Consider the following 13,318-nt stretch of genomic DNA (forward strand, 5'->3'; position numbering starts at 1 on the left):
CAGAAAGTAGGAGACCAGTTTACTGAAATAATCAAAGACATATTAAATATCAGAAAGAATAATTCCCAGTGTGTTTCTCCTAGGTCACTACTCCATACCTTATCCTCGCTACTAAAACTTCTAACACCTCTCCCTCTTCCACACTCTCAGCTGATGCTTATTTCCTATTTCACTGAGAAACCATCAACTCTACACACTCCCACCATCACTTCTATCCCTCAGCCCACATCCATGCCCGTTTATTCTGCCTTCCCTTTGGCCACAACTGATGAAATAACTATCCATACTCCTTTTACTTGTCCACTAGTCCCATCTCCTTCCACCTACTCAAGGACATCCCTCCAGAATGTCTCGTCTCGCTATTGCATCATCATTTTTTACTTCTTTTTTGGATCATCCCACAGCACATAAATATGCTAAATACATTCCCAATATTAAAAAAAAAAACTCTTTTATCCCCAATCCACCATTCAGCTGGAGCCCTATTTCCCTACTCCCCTTTACAGCAAAAATAATACAAAGAATAATTAATTCCTCTCCTTGTTCTCTCATAAAATGCTCTAGTTGAGCTTTCACCCACACCACAACTCTAAAACTTCTGCTGAGAAATCAGCGATAACTTTCATGCTGCTAAATCTAACGATCATATCTCAGTTCTCAACCCACTTGATCTACCAGCAACAGGGGACACATTTTCTGTGACTTCTGGCACAGCCACTGTCTTAGCTTTCCTCCTCTGTTTCCTGTTTCTTTTGCTGGTTTCTCTTATCTCCCATTAATTATGGGGCTCAGGGCTTCCCTGGTGGCGCAGTGGTTGAGAGTCCGCCTGCCGATGCAGGGGACACGGGTTCGTGACCCGGTCCGGGAAGATCCCACATGCCGTAGAGCGGCTGGGCCCGTGAGCCATGGCCGCCGAGCCTGCGCGTCCAGAGCCTGTGCTCCGCAACGGGAGAGGCCACAGCAGTGAGAGGCCCGCGTACCGCAAATAAATAAATAAATAAATATGGGGCTCAGTTCACGGACCTTCTCTGACTACAATACTCTTTTGGTGACCTCTACTAGTCTCAGGACTTTAAATACTGTCTATATGATAAAGTCCCCAAAATTTACACTCTAGTTCTGAACTATCATCTTAATTCTAAACTTCTCTATATTCAAGTGGAGATCTAATATTCTTCTCAAACGTATCAAGCCCAAAGCTGATTCCTGATCTTTCCTCCAAACCTGTTCCTTCTGCATTCCTCCGCATCTTAGTAGACAGCAACTGGATTCTTTCAGTTACTCATGCTAAAACCTTGGAGTCTCTCACACACTAACAGCAAATCCACTGTCTTTACTTTCAAAATGTTGCCACATTCTAAATGTATCTAGAGTCTGGATATGTTTTCAGTTCTCACTCCCCCACTGCCACTACCTTGGTTTAATCCTCCATCATATTTTGAATAGATTAGTGCAACAGCCACTTAACTAGTCTCACAGGTTCTATCCCTTTACCTCCGTAGAGTCTCTTTTCAACCCGGTGGCCAGAATGATCCTGCTTAGTCAGATCATTTCATCCTTCTATTCAAAATCCTCCAGTGGCTTCCCATCTTACTTAGAGCAAAAGCCAAAGAACCCTCAGCGGCTTAAAAGTCCTGACACAATCTGGCAACAACTTGAAAGTCTGACAATACTGAGTATTGGTGAAGTTGCAAAACACCAAGAGTTTTTGTTTTATTTATTTTAAAATTTAATTTAATTTTTAAAATTTGCTGGTGAGAGTGTAATGGGTATAATTACTTTGGAGAACAATGTGTTGATACCTAATGAAAGTGAAAATGCAGACTCGAACAGGGATTCTGTTCCTGTGTTCATACCTAGAAAACCTCACACATGTATAGAAAGTGACAAAACAATAATTTTTATAGCAGCATTGCATGTAACAGCAAAAAACTGGAAACATTCTAAAGGTATTTACAAGAGATGAATGAATAAATCTTGGTAGGTTTATACAGTAAAACACTACTAAGCAATAAAAATCAAAGAACAAAAGCTGCATGTAGCAACATGGACAGCCACACAGAAGCCTTCATCGGTATTAATGCTTTATTTCCTAAACAGGGTAGTGGTTTCACAGGTGTTTTATTACATTAGTCCTTATTGCCTCTGTATGCCTGAAATACATCATAATTTTTATAGGGGTAAATGGTAAACTTGTAGAATATGGGAACAGTTTAGAGGAGAGCTTGCTGAGGGAGGGGCATGGATGGACACAGGCATGGATAAATACTGTCGTGTCTCAGGGCTGAGGAACTTAATCTCCATCCCCTTCCTCTTCATCCCCACTGCAGTTTTCTTGGTTCAGGTTTTCATCTTTTCAGTAGCGCCCTGTTTGTTTCTCCTTGTTAAAGTCTTGTTGCCCGGAATTTATTGTTTATAACTCTGAGTGGTTTGTACACATCCAAATCTGATCTTCTCAGCTCCTCTACTCATAAGCCTTAAAAGACTCTTCATTATTTAGAGTGAATGTAAGTACATTTCTTAACATAATATAGAGGACACTCTGTAATATGAACCCAAGCCTCCTTACCAATATCTGTTCCCAAATATTTCAGTTCACAGTTCTGTATTCTTGCTCACATCCTTCATTATGCGCATCCTTTTCTGACACCTGGAAAACATCAACATGAGACACAGTCTATGTGATTTCTTTCTAGCTTCTCTAGAGGTAGCTTTATGATGTATTTCTATACAATTTTGTACATACCTCTGTAATAGCGTCATATTTTTATTACGTAGTTATATTTTTGTTTCCACAATAGGAACTACTAAAAGTCAGGGATAGTGGTGTTTTATTTCATTTTGTGTATCTGTTTGTTTGTTTTTAAGTCTTTGAACACCCAGCTCCTACCAAGACATTTAACACATAGCGGGTGTAAATAATTATTTGTAGAATCAACGGAAGAATGAGTAGAGGTTTTATTTAGCAGTGTTGTAGGTGATAAGAATAGAACATCAGGTGAGACATAAACTCAGTTTTCAAGTTCTCAGTTATCTGGCTGCTTATGCTCATTAATTAAAATGCTATTTCAGCTTATACAACACTTATTGACTGATTTCAGGAAAGATAAAGAGAGGCAGGCATTATTTTGTTTATGTTAGCTAAGCGCAGTAAAGAATTCAGCTGGTCTTATTGCTAGGATAATTCAAAACTGTTATACTGACGGAATACCAGGATATTTGAATTTATTTTTGAAAGTCTGGATTAATGTAACATTAGCTTTTGTTCTGAAAAGATACACGAGATGCTGTGGCTCCCTCCCTTATTCTCAAGATATGCATTGGTAAAACCTGGAGGTGTATGGTGTTATCATAGGGCCACACTATAGCAAATGGGGACTGTATCAGGACTATAACATCTGCATAGGGAAATCTGCTTTCTTTAGGTTTTAATTTTCTAATATTGAACTAGTTTATAATTTAGAGAAAAAACCCTACTGCTTCTCCATTAGTTCCCAGGACAATTGAATATGGTAATTTACATTTTTGAGAACACAGTTTGGGCATTTACTCAAAACTGTACAAATTCCACATTTTAGAGATAACCAGTTATTATTCAACCTCTAACTTCCAAGTAGCTTGAATATTAAGAACTGGTTTTAAAAACCAAACCCACAAAGTACTCCAGGAATTGTAAATCATTCTTCAATTGTCAACCACCAAGGCACTTCAATTTAGAAAAGAATCAAGACACTTTCCAGCTATTCAAGTATAAATGTCTTAACCTAGTTTCAGACTGAGGACAAAACCCTCTGAAGACACAAAGAATGCAACAGCACTAATGTTTTTTCTTTTTCTTTTCTTTCTTTTTTTTTTTGTGTGACAGAATCTTTCTTATACATTTTCTAAGAAACAGGTATAAAACTGAGTTACTAGTCATTACTGATAGAGGTGAGAAGGAAGCTGATGATGTGAACAGAGTTGAAGGAAACTTGTCTAGGTAATCAAAGTACCAGACTTCCATTTAGACCCCTGAATAGTTTCCCAAATTTTTTTGAGGTGGTTAAGTCCATCTTCTGCATTATTTCTCAAACACATTAGGATATTATTACCCTGTGTGTTTTAGTTTTTGTTACTGTTTTTATAATTTATCCTAATTGAATAAAAAATGACGGGATGAAGTAAAGCATGGGGGTTCTTGATTCTTCTTCTCCTTTAGCCCAACAAGGTAAGCACAGACTTGCCCAGGCTGATTCTTATAACACTTTGTAGAAGGCCCTGATCTAGCCATCAGTCTTTGTAACTTCCAGACAACTACTGGCCATACTCTTGGATGGGAGAAATGGAGGGGTTTTGGAAATTGCAAATCAAGAGTTTCAGCTGTATGATCTTTTAGTTCTGCCTGACAAAGTCCCGGCCCACAGCAAAAATTCACCAAATCAGTAACATCAGGCCTCTAACATTATTCTCATTATTTTGAATTTTGTTTCCTTTATCCACTTTAAGTTTCCTCAACATATCACTTGAGTGAAGTAGGAATTATATGATCTTGCTATAAATATTAGCTTTACAAATGACTAGTAACTCAGTGTGAATAGTACAGGATGCTAAATGCAATTTGTGGTAAATTTCAGTATTCCTATTTGGAAGATTGACTTATAACATTAGGACTTTTATTAAATAAGTTCAAACTAATAGCAGTTGCTTCTAGACAAGCAAAATTGAGGACTTGAGAAGGATGAAAGAAAAATTAATTCTTCACTATAAACACATTTGTACTGCTTGAATTTCTTGCCACACAGATGCAATGTCTTAAAATTTTTTGTTTTATTAAAACATTTTTTTCAAACTGTATTACAGATACTAAATGCAGAACACTTGCTCTCTTAACAAAGTTTTAAAGAATTAAAAGACTTATCTAAAGGTTTCAGACATGTCATTGGCTTTTGGGAAGAGAATCAGAAGCCAATATTCCAGTGTTTCCCTATCCATTTGCTTCTCTTCCACACCACATTTAGGATTAGTTACAAATAAATTTCTATTTCTAACATTCATCTCAGAGGTTCTTTGTATTTTTATTCCTAGATAGCTACCCAATATTTATTTTATTTGAAGCGTATTTTAACTACTCTTGATTATGTTTTTTTCCCCAAATGATTTTCCCTAGTGACAACTGAAACCCAAGTGATGATTACAACAAAAGAGATTTTAAGAGTTTTTCCAGAACCAGGGTCATTGGTGACATTTCCATAAATCACACACAATCTCAACACAGGCCATCTTACAGAGAAGCCTCACTCTAATAAGCTTAATATACAGAGGTTAAAATAGCCTCGTTGTATTTATCTTTCACTGTGCAGCTTACCAAAACCAAATTTCTGTCATCAACAATTATTAATCATCCATATGCCCTGGAGAGAATTTTAATAAAGCATATTATGAACCTAGGGGTGGGGGGATTCGGGAAAGACGCAAATATGATCCAAATTTATAAAAGGAGATGGGGGTCCCTATTACTGCACCACATCTGTTTGCCACATGTTCATAAATCACATCAGTGTTTTGAACATTTCTCCTAGCACCTTCCTGTCACTCTGGTTTTATAGTTCATAATTTTACCCCTCCTCCCCACACACACACAAAAATTCCCATTATTATATTTCTGGCTTGAGAGTGACATTTGACCAACTATTAAGTCAAGCAACTGCAGCTTGTTTACCACGAGTTTACCATCTCTGACAACCATGACATATAAAGAGCAACAGGTATAAGGCTACATTTTCAAGACAGACTATGTGACCTGCTGGTTTCTTTAATGGGAAAAAAGTAAGCAGGCTGAAAATACAGAGAAAGTCCAATTAGCTTGTGGTACCATATAGATGAAGTTGAGGTCTTTGATCATTACGACTGATCAGCCTCTCCCTCCCCTTTGCTCCAAACACAGCACTGCTGAATGGGATATAACAGCCATGAAAACATACGTATCCATATATATGCTTGAAAACAAAAAAGAAAAACCACGTGAAATGAACAGTCAATCTGAAGCCAGAGCAATGAATGGGCGCTAAAGCCAAATGGGCCATGAGGCCACTGGACCTGGATATTCTAAGTCACTGAGGTTTTAACCTAAGAGTAGAGAGTTGGGGAAAAAGACAGGAATTTTCAGGCCTGGGGGTGTGGAAAGCTATAGGTGCACTCTCAGCATAAAACCAAAAGCCTAGAAGGGACTAGAAAAGTTTCTTCCACTGGACTGGAAATTTGGCAAGAAAAATGGATTGCCTGTCCTAGGTCATGGTTGAAAATTAATCATCTGGGAGAAATCAAAACTGATAACTATATGGGGGTAGGGGTTGAATTCACATATTATGTTTGGCCAAAGAATTTGAAGTCAAGAAATCATCGTTAAAACTGGTTGTGAGACCCATGGGATTGAAAGAGGTAGACATAATAAAACCACCCACAATAATGACTTCACAACCCTGAACCATGACACATCCTTCAAAAACAGTCGGAAGATAGAGTCAGTCTAAAATTTGAAGCACTCAAGGAAACAAACTTCCTGAGAGGAGGAGACTTCCTGAAACAACCACTTTCCTGTCTGGGTTTTTTCATCGGTTGTTGTAGCTTACAAAAGTATGTCAATAAAAACAAGGTATTACGTGCATTTTCAGGAATTATAATGAAGATGAAGCTAGAAGAATTATACATAGGACGTTTTTAAATATTAAATGAAGTAATACACTTATAGCAAGATAAACACAGAGGAAGGAACAAAGTGAAAGAGCTCAATAAATGATAGACATCATTATTACTATGTTTAAACATTAAGAAGTTTAAACTTCAGTAACATACAGCCTAGGGAATATAGTCAATAATATGGTAATAACTGTATGGTGACAGATGGTAACTAGACTTATTGTGAACATTTTGTAATGTATAAAAATATTGAATTACTGTGTTGTACACCTGAAACTAATATAGTAAGTTAATTATATACTTCAATACAAAATAAATAAATAAACCATGGATAAAGCATGATTGACAGTCATTAATATGGAAAACATTAAAAAAAAAAGTTTAAACTTTCGAAGTTATCCAGGATAAGAATCTTGCATCTTCTTTGATATTAATATCCAATGTGATTATGAATTAACATTCTAAATTTACTGGTAATTTGGCTATTTTTAGCAGAAGCCAGAAGGTCAAAACAACAAAACACTTCTGACATTTATCATATAGAAATAGTAATGGTAAACAATGCAGTGAGAAAAAGGAATATACCAAAGTCTTGCAATTGAATCTGAAGGGACTGCAGGTTCATCTGAAAGCCGGCACCACTTTCTAAAAGGTGGGGGGAAACTCAGCTTTGACATTACAGTAGAAAAACATTAAACCTCTTCAACATCCAAAGGTGCTCTCTTCATTCTTCGAAATTTTACAGAACTGTATGTCATTTTCATGAATTCTACTTTGTTTATTAATTTTTTAAGGACTTGAATTTTTTTTCTGGATCATAAGAATTTAAAGGCCTGAATAATGTCATTTATCACTGGCTTTCCCCACATACCTACCAGGTACCTTGAAACTCATTAAAATTGGTTTGTGGATGAAAAGGTGAAAATAATTCTTCTAAAAATAACTGACATTTGTGAAAAGAGCTGCTTAATTCAGTACTACTTTCTCCCCTTGTCATAGAGAAAGACAATCATTCTCTTTTTTTTGGGGGGGGGGTGGGCTTTTAACTTTTAATTTTATATTGGAGTATAGCCAATTAACAATGTTGTGATAGTTTCAGGTGCACAGCAAAAGCAAAACATATACATGTATGCATTCTCCCCGCAAACTGCCCTCCCATCCAGGCTGCCACATAACAATGAGCAGAGCTCCCTGTTCTATACAGTAGGTCGTTGCTGGTTATCCATTTAAGACAACCATTCTCTTTACCCGTTTTCTTGCCCCACCAAACAGAGACCAGACAGGAGCTAAGAGTGAGATTTGTCAAAGGATGTATGCTTCCAATATTTTAAGTTAAAAGCCTTCAGATGCTTCAGGAGTAGATCCTTCTGACAGGAACATCAAATATCCCTAGTTCTGAAGGTATCAGACACATAAAGTCACACTGCCCCATTATTCAGCCGGAAAGCTAACTACTTTGTTCTTCATTCAAGAAGTATGTTACTTCACACTAGATACAAGTATCAAGAATTTTAATGGACCCAGTTTCTCTCCAACTACCTACTGTACAAAAAAAGGAAAAGGCAATAGATATAGAGTATTCAGTGATGCATATCCTTACTGAGGCCTTCAGTGTTTACTTTCATCTTCTCTCTCCCATCCCCAGACCACTTCTATGCATCTCTCATTACCATGCAGCAGAGGATTGCATGACAAATCATTGTCTAAATATTACTATTCATTAAGCCAAAGACAGCTTTATTTTGGTTTAAAAACTGCACCTTACTCTGTGTATAAAACTCCTTAAGTGCCAGATGGTTTCATTTCAACATTTAAGTTACTGATCTTCCCATGACACTTGCCAGAAGAAAGTTTGGGACACCTCTTCACATGTTTCTTGAAGTAGCCTCTTGATACTAAAGGAGCCTCTCCAGATGTAACCCAGTAAAGATAATACCTTGCAAACCATAAATAAAATGGCCTCAACTAAGCTCACAACAGGAGACCGTCAGCCTGTAGGAAAGCTTTTTTCCTTCTAGCAAAACTCAACAAATGCGATAGCAGAGAACTGAAGGGTGTAGTTCTCACTCTGCTTGTACACTGGAATCATCCCAGATCAACTGAATATGAATTTGTAAGGAAGGGGGTCAAGACATTGGTATTTTTCTTAAAAGCTCCTTTGGTGATTCTAATGTTCAGCCAGGTTGAGAACCTGGTGCTATGGGACCCACTGGTAGAAGGATCATACTTCTTCCTTAAAACAAAAAAGCTACACATGCTTATTGTTTTTACAAAGATACCTATAGATAAGCAAAAGGAAGGGGAAAGAAATCCATGTGCAACCTTGTTTTCTAGATATAGCAATTATTAAAACCCTGGTATATTTTCTTCCATATTCTTTACTGTGCATGCCTGTGTGAAAATATGTGTGAATATGTAAACACTGTTTTTTTTCTTGCATTTTTATGTTTCTTCATATATCATAAAAAGTATTTAGAATCATTTACCTATGATTTCATAGGCAACATGGCTGATAATGTAGGAAAAAAATGGTCAGTGCAATTCTGCCTTTATTTTTATAATATTTGACTCCAAAAGGTCTAGTCCATCATTAGAATGACCTTATCAGCAGGAAAGCATCAGCTGACTTATTTCCTCCTTCCATCCCTCCCTCCCTCCCTTCCTTCATTTCTTTCTGTTTTTGAGAAAGTTAATTTATAAAAGAGATTGAATGTGGAGACATTGGAGCCCTCATTCATTGCTGATGGAAATGTAAAATGGTGCAGCTTCTTTGGAAAACAATTCGTCATTTCCTTAAATAAACACAGAATTACCATATGATGTAGTGATTCTACTCCTAAATATTTACCCCCCTAAAATTAACATACATTCCCACAAAAACTTGTATACAAATGTTCAAAGCAGCATTAGTTTTAATAGCCAAATAGTTCAAATAACCTAAATGTCCATCACCTGATGAAACGATAAATAAAATTTGATATTCCGTAACATGCAATATTATCCATCTATAAAGTGAAATTAAGTACTGATACATGTTACAATATGCTAAGTGATGAAAAACGGTCACAAAAGGCCACATATTGTATGATTACTTTCATATAAAGTGTCCAGAACAGGCAAATTTATAAAGAAAGTAGACTAGCGGTTGCTTAGAATTGAATGGGGTGGGGTGGGGGGGAAGCAGAGAGGAGAATGGGGATATACTGCTAAAGAGTGTGGGGTTTCTTTTAGTGAGGATGAAAATATTCTAAAACTAGATTGTGGTGATGGTTGAACAATCCTGTGAACATGCCAAAAAACATTGACTTGTATACTTTAAATGGGTGAATTGTATTGAATGTGAATTATATCTTAATAAAGCTACTTATTTTTTAATTTTTAAAAATAAAGCTATTTTAAAAATAGAAATTCGGAGACCTTATTTTATATCTTACTGTTCTAATGTGATCATTTATTACCTCTTTTTAAAGGGCTTTATCCCCATTCTTCCTTTCCTCCTTCTCCTAATGGCTTTTTTATAAATGAGCTGATGGGGAACTTTTTTTTTTTTTTTTTTTTTTTTTTTCTGATGGGGAACTTTTTACCATCTCCTTCGGGGGGGAAAAAAGAAAATTATAATACCTGCTTAGTCGTTTAAAAGAACTTTGATATTACAAATCTCAATGTCACCAGAGGCTCAACTTCAAACCCACGGCAAAGGGGAGATTTGAATGGAATCTGTGTCACTAAGAGATGCTGTCAACATTCTTTTGATATTAAAATAACCTTCTTCAGGACTTGAATTCTTGGAACATAGCATCCACTTAGCTAAGTTTCTAGTTAGTTGTTTTTACTATCGGCTGGAAACACACCTTAAAATAATTCCATGTTGTTCTGAAAAAAAGTTCTCACTAAAAAATTCTGTTCTCATGATTTATCCTGAAAAATACAGGTACTACACAATAATTTACATTGGCAGTGGGTTGGGAGGTGCAAAAGAGGAAGTTGGGGCTGCTGAGTGCTGTGGAAAGTTATGAAATTGAGTAGCATTTTGTATTGATAAGGAGGGACATAACAGCAAATGCCTATTTCACCCCTGACTGCATGTTGTGGTTAACTTGATTAAAGACAGGTTTAGAGTCAGCTTGAGCTTCAGGGTTGCACTAAACTGGTCAAACTCAATTGTTACTTGAAATTTCACTTGGACACTTGGAAATAGCAATTTGAGGAGTTTGGGGGATTTTTTCTCCCCTTTTGCTTTCAAGTGGTAAAAAATAATGTGAAATTTTCTGGCCAATCATAGACTGACTGAGTATGTATAATAAGGAGTCAACCACCAGCTAATCTCCCAGGGCAGACATCCCAGAACTGGTGGGTACATTCCCTTAGAATTAAAGTACCAGTCGAAAGCCTCATAAAGGGGGGCAAAGGGTGCATTAATCTTGACAAAAACATGAAAGCATTTCCCATTATTTTTATATTTGAAGTGATTTAAAAGAAACTGTGGAAAGAAAAGGTAATTTAAAAGAAGTTGTAGAGTTACTATTAACATAAAGGAGTCCATATCAAAGTCATATTCATGGTCCATTCAGGAAGGGCCTTCTGTATAGAAAATGAATGATATAGAAAATAAATAGTGTATTATACTATGACAGACCTGTGACATAAACTATTATTGTCTCTCACAGAGGCTTAACTCAAACTATGTCCTTTTTTTTTAAAGAAATGGCCCAGGAATGACTGGTCCTTGCCAAAACGCAATTCTAAAAGTTAGTGGTCTTCAAACTTCAATTGATTCTACTTTTTAGAGCAGTTTTGGTTTAGAGAAAACTTGAGCAAAAAGTATAGTTTGCATCTACCTCCTCTCCCCACCCCCTACTCTGTATACAGTTTCCCCTATTATTAACATCTTGCATAACAGTGATACATTTGCTATAATTGATGAACCAATACTGATACATTATTATTAACTAAAGGCCATAATTTATATTAAGGTTCATTCTTTGTATTGTATAGTTCTATGGGTTTTTAAAAATGCATAATGTTATGTATCCATCATTGCAGTATTACATATAATAGTTTCATTATACTAATAAACTTCTATTTTCCATCTATTCATCCCTCCATTTCTTCCTCCAAAGCCCTGGCAACCACTGATCTTTTTATAGTCTCTATAGTTTTCCCTTTCCCAGAATGTCTTACAGTTAAGCTCATATAGTAAGTAACCTATTCAGATTGGCTTCTTTACTTTAGCAATATGCAGTTAGGATCACTTCACGTCCTTCCATGGCTTGATAGCTCTTTTCTACTTATTGCTGAATAATACTCCCTTCAATGTATGTACCATGGTTTATTTATCCATTCATCTGTTGAAGGACATCTTGATTGCTTCCAAGTTTTGGCAATTATAAATAAAGCTGTTATAAACATTTTTGTGCAGGATTTTGCATGGACATAAGTTTTCAACTCATCTAGATAAATACGAAGGAGTGCAATTGCTGGATCTTATGGTAAGATTACATTTAGTTTTGTAAGACCCTGTCAGATTTCCAAAGTGGCTATACCATTTTGCATTTCCAACAGAAATGACTGAGAATTCCTGTTGCTCCATACCCTTGCCAGTATTTGGTGTTATCAGTGTTTTGGATTTAACCATTAATAGTTGTATGGTGGTATCTCATTGTTGTTTTAATTTGCCGTTTCTTAATGACATGAGTTTGAGCATCATCTCACATAATTATTTGTAAGTATATCTTCTTCGGTGACATGCCTGTTCAGATCTTTTGCACACTTTCGAACTGGGTTGCTTGGTTTCTTATTGCTGAGTTCTAAGTGTCCTTCATATATTTTGTACACCAGTCTTCTATTGGATATGAGTTTTGCAAAGATTTTCTTCCAGGTTGTGGCTTGTCTTGTCATTCTCTTTTCACCCTCATCCTAGTATTAGCACAGTAATAGGCACAAAGTAGAATCAATTGAATGAACAAATAAGAAAATTAGGTGCACTTTCCTTTAGGCATTCCTATTGCTGACCAAAAGCTTATTCCAAGCATAGGAAAACCTAATCACAGATGAATGGCTATTTTAAAAATCCTTTAATTTTTTTCTTTTTTTTAATATTTAAGATTGAACTTTTAATATTAGTAACACTAGCTTTTTTTTTTTATACAGCAGGTTCTTATTAGTCATCCATTTTATACACATCAGTGCATACATGTCAATCCCAATCGCCCAATTCATCACACCACCACTACCACCACCCCCCGCTTTCCCCCCTTAGTGTCCATATGTTTTCTCTTTACTACTATGTCTCAAATTCTGCCCTGCAAACCGGTTTCATCTGTACCATTTCCTACGTTCCACATATATGCGTTAATATACGATATTTGTTTTCTCTTTCTGAGTTACTTCACTCTGTATGACAGTATCTAGAGGCATCCACGTCTCTACAAATGACCCAATTTCGTTCCTTTTTATGGCTGAGTAATAGTCCATTGTATATATGTACCACATCTTCTTTATTCATTTGTCTGTCGATGGACCTTTAGGTTGCTTCCATGACCTGACTATTGTAAATAGTGCTGCAATGAACACTGGGGTGTATGTGTCTTTTTGAATTATGGTTTCCTCTGGGTATATGCCCAGTAGTGGGATTGCTGGGTCA

General features: G+C 36.4%; 1 long non-coding RNA gene across 3 annotated transcripts in view; it reads right to left on the reverse strand.

Moving 5' to 3' along the window:
- The window catches only part of LOC117308697 (uncharacterized), a 212,572-nt gene that overhangs the window by 110,749 nt on the left and 88,505 nt on the right, over positions 1-13,318 (reverse strand). For all 3 annotated transcript variants that reach the window (XR_012327317.1, XR_004522841.2, XR_012327318.1), the window contains exon 4: positions 2,570-2,650. This is a non-coding gene — a long non-coding RNA (uncharacterized lncRNA). The remainder of the gene's footprint in view (positions 1-2,569; positions 2,651-13,318) is intronic.

This window comes from Tursiops truncatus, chromosome 17 (genome assembly GCF_011762595.2).
Source record: "Tursiops truncatus isolate mTurTru1 chromosome 17, mTurTru1.mat.Y, whole genome shotgun sequence".
NCBI lineage: Eukaryota > Metazoa > Chordata > Mammalia > Artiodactyla > Delphinidae > Tursiops > Tursiops truncatus.